Raw genomic sequence first — 3844 nt, forward strand, 5'->3', positions numbered from 1 at the left:
TGGTTGGGACATACAAGTTTAGTTCGGTAGTCCCGCAACAAATAATTTCTTCTTCTTCCCAGGCATTACAAGCTCGAGCGGTCTTGGCCTGCCATTTCTGGCTTTCTGTGACTTGATTGTACCCGTAGCAAAGTAGTCAGAACGTTGTACGCCCCTAGGCGGTCTGGATGGGATCTAAACCCCGGTCCTATTGTGTGTACCCGGAGCCAATTTCGCTGGTTCAGCGACTCGATGCCCAAATCGTATCTTGAAATGTTTCAAATTTGCCCCAGTAGAAATGTAGTTTTATTTTTATCTTATGCTAGTTTTGTTTTCTTCCCATTCGCATTCCCATCCCGCATTCCAGGGACCAGCCTTGCCCGTGAACAACACAACACACAGGGTTTGGTCTGATAAAAGTACACAGTTTTGCGATTGTGTCGAAGGATCGAATAAAATTGCGTCACAAACTTCACCAGCCACCACCCAGAAGAGTTGTGATTTTTTCACAACTACCCCCACGGGGGACTAAAAACGACGGCGGCGGTGGCAAAAGGAGTGGCAATGGGAGTGATCTGGTTGTTTGTACAACGCGTACGTCGGTGCCATCACTGGTGCCGGTACAATAATATTACAATGTGCATGTTCATAGGCGACGACATAGTTAAAAAAAAAACGATGACACTTATCGTCTGAAACCGTCGTCGTTGGTCTAAATAAACGCGTCCTCGAGGCGAAAAGGCGCGCACGCATTAAACGTCGGGTAAAAGGTCGGGCGCGTCATTTTGTTTTTAAGTGGAGTTTCTGTTTTCCAGTCGTTTAAGCAATGTGTGGCGCTTGGGCAGCACCGATCGAACTAAGGAGCAGTAGAGCACCCTGATGGAGATTGCATACGCGATGGGCGCAAACACTTATACTGAAATGATTCTATCCTGTTAATAATATGTTGTTGTGAACGAGTCCACATGAGGCTTTCGAATTCTAGGATCGGCCGGACAATTGTACAGTACTGAGATTTCGCATTTAATCTGTGCGAAGCAGGCCTTGGTCACGAACTGCATTTGTGCGGGCAACAGAGGAATCAGCTATTTTATAAGATAGCATATCGCGAGACGCATGAGCGTAGCGAAAACTTCGCCAGAGAAATCACACAAAAAGAGAGCGTTTCTACCAACACTTCGTAACGTTTCTCTCGATCCTTGCGTGTGCGACGGCAGGCTTTTCAATGCTGCTTTTTTGTGACACTATACATATGTTTGATTTTCACTGATCACAATCGGGAAGGGACCTGCGCGTGTTGCTCGTCTCACTTCATGGACAGTTCCGTACGTTGCTACGAAATTTAAAAAAAAAACCCCTGTTGTACCGTGTCTCAGCGTCTGCACTAGATGGCGTCTCTCTTTGAGCTTGCCTGAACACTGGTTCTGTTCGATATTCGAATCACCGCAAACGAACACCAATGATCACTTAGAATAATTCTCAATATTTTCAAACCAACCATCGATCAAAGTTGTAAAATGTAGGCATTTTAGGCAACGCTAACGGATTGTGGTCCTGAAAAGGACCGTTGAGATGAGCTGGCAACAGCTGTGTTCGCTGGCTGGCGGGGTCGTCGGGCTTAACCTCCGAAACCGTACAGAGTGCGACCTTGACGCTTCAGCGCGTACACGACGTCCATCGCTGTGACGGTCTTGCGCTTGGCGTGTTCGGTGTAGGTGACCGCATCACGGATCACGTTCTCCAGGAATACCTTCAGCACGCCACGAGTTTCCTCGTAAATCAGGCCAGAGATACGCTTCACTCCTCCACGGCGGGCCAGACGACGGATAGCTGGCTTGGTGATTCCCTGGATGTTATCGCGCAGCACTTTGCGATGACGCTTGGCTCCTCCTTTGCCCAGACCTTTGCCTCCCTTTCCGCGTCCAGTCATTTTGATCCGTAAGGTTCAGGTTCACAATGCACAATAAATGCTCTCGGCGCGAGACCGCGCCAGTATATACACTTTAGGCCACACCAACACATGCGTACCCTCTGTCGTACGCTCGCTGCGAGGAAGTGTGCATGTGTGCAGGCCGAGCGATCTTATAAAAGGGGCGTCGGAAATCGTGAAACTCTATTTCAGAAGCCACTTCGCATCGAGAAAGACACGCTCACGTCCCGCTACCCTCGGCCAACAGTGTACAATGGCCCGTACGAAGCAAACTGCCCGTAAATCGACCGGAGGCAAGGCCCCGCGCAAGCAACTGGCCACCAAGGCCGCTCGCAAGAGTGCTCCGGCCACCGGAGGAGTGAAGAAGCCGCATCGTTACCGTCCGGGAACCGTAGCCCTGCGTGAAATCCGTCGCTACCAGAAGTCGACCGAGCTGCTCATCCGCAAGCTGCCCTTCCAGCGTCTGGTTCGTGAAATTGCGCAAGACTTCAAGACCGACCTGCGTTTCCAGAGCTCGGCCGTGATGGCCCTGCAGGAAGCCAGCGAGGCGTACCTTGTCGGCCTGTTCGAGGACACCAACCTGTGCGCCATCCACGCGAAGCGCGTCACCATCATGCCGAAAGACATCCAGCTGGCCCGTCGCATCCGTGGAGAGCGTGCCTAAGTCGTCGCTGTCCCTCGAGCGGCAGTCTCGCCGCAAACAAAAACGGTCCTTCTCAGGACCACCAGAAATGTTGAGCAAAAGAGTAATGTTGAAATCATCCTCCTTCCAATCATGTCGATTCATTTTGTTGGTTAGAAAAATGTTGCATGGAGTACTCGATGCGCGCGTGTTGTTGGCATCGGAGCCCAGAGAAAAGCTTTGCTTGGTTGAGTGGTACGCGACGCCACACCACATATGAATTTCTATTTTCAGGTCAAGCCAGGAAGTCATGATTGCCATCAATGTTTACCACAATGCAGCAATACTCCCGATGTACGCTAATGTTTCAAAACTGATAGTTCATAATTGTTTGTACGAAAACGTTTTAGCATAATTCTGCACTGCATTCATCACAAACATATATGCATTAAGTACATACAAACATGAATAATATTCATAAACACAAGTAATGTCGAAGGCAAGCAAAAGGATGAGTAAATGAACGATACAAAATGCTGCTCTCCGTTGGAGAAACCCAGGTTAGAAAATCATCATCCTTTCTCGCTTTGGTAGGTTTACTTTTTGCTTAGATAGAGCGAGATAGACGATTTTGTTACCTGGGAACGCTAGGAAATGCCCCGTAAGTGGCTGTCTACCGCGATTCTATTGTGCAACTTGAATATTGTGCGACTGGAATTAGTTGGTTACATTTGATGATGGAGAGTTGGGTTGGGACAAATTCTTTTCGACAGATGCGTATTGTGGTCCTGAAAAGGACCGGTTGGTTGGATGGATAGATGGATGAGCTTCCCCCGTCCGTCGAGAATTACTTCGAGCTGGTGTACTTGGTGACTGCCTTGGTTCCTTCGGAGACGGCGTGCTTGGCCAGCTCACCGGGCAGCAGCAGGCGGACGGCGGTTTGGATTTCGCGGGACGTGATCGTCGAGCGCTTGTTGTAGTGCGCCAGGCGGGACGCTTCGGCAGCGATGCGCTCGAAGATGTCGTTCACGAAACTGTTCATGATGCTCATCGCCTTCGAGGAAATACCGGTGTCCGGGTGGACCTGCTTCAACACCTTGTAGATGTAGATAGCGTAGCTCTCCTTGCGGGTCTTCCTTTTCTTCTTCTTGTCCGACTTGGAGATGTTTTTCTGGGCCTTGCCAGACTTCTTCGCAGCCTTTCCACTGGTTTTCGGTGCCATTTCGCTAGCTTACGACGGGTACGATGCCAACTGTCGGAGAGTAGAAACGCGTTTGATACCGATCCAATCGCTTCATTCGGCTTTTATTTGG

The sequence above is a fragment of the Anopheles stephensi genome, unplaced genomic scaffold, assembly GCF_013141755.1.
Source record: "Anopheles stephensi strain Indian unplaced genomic scaffold, UCI_ANSTEP_V1.0 ucontig313, whole genome shotgun sequence".
In the NCBI taxonomy this organism is placed as follows: domain Eukaryota; kingdom Metazoa; phylum Arthropoda; class Insecta; order Diptera; family Culicidae; genus Anopheles; species Anopheles stephensi.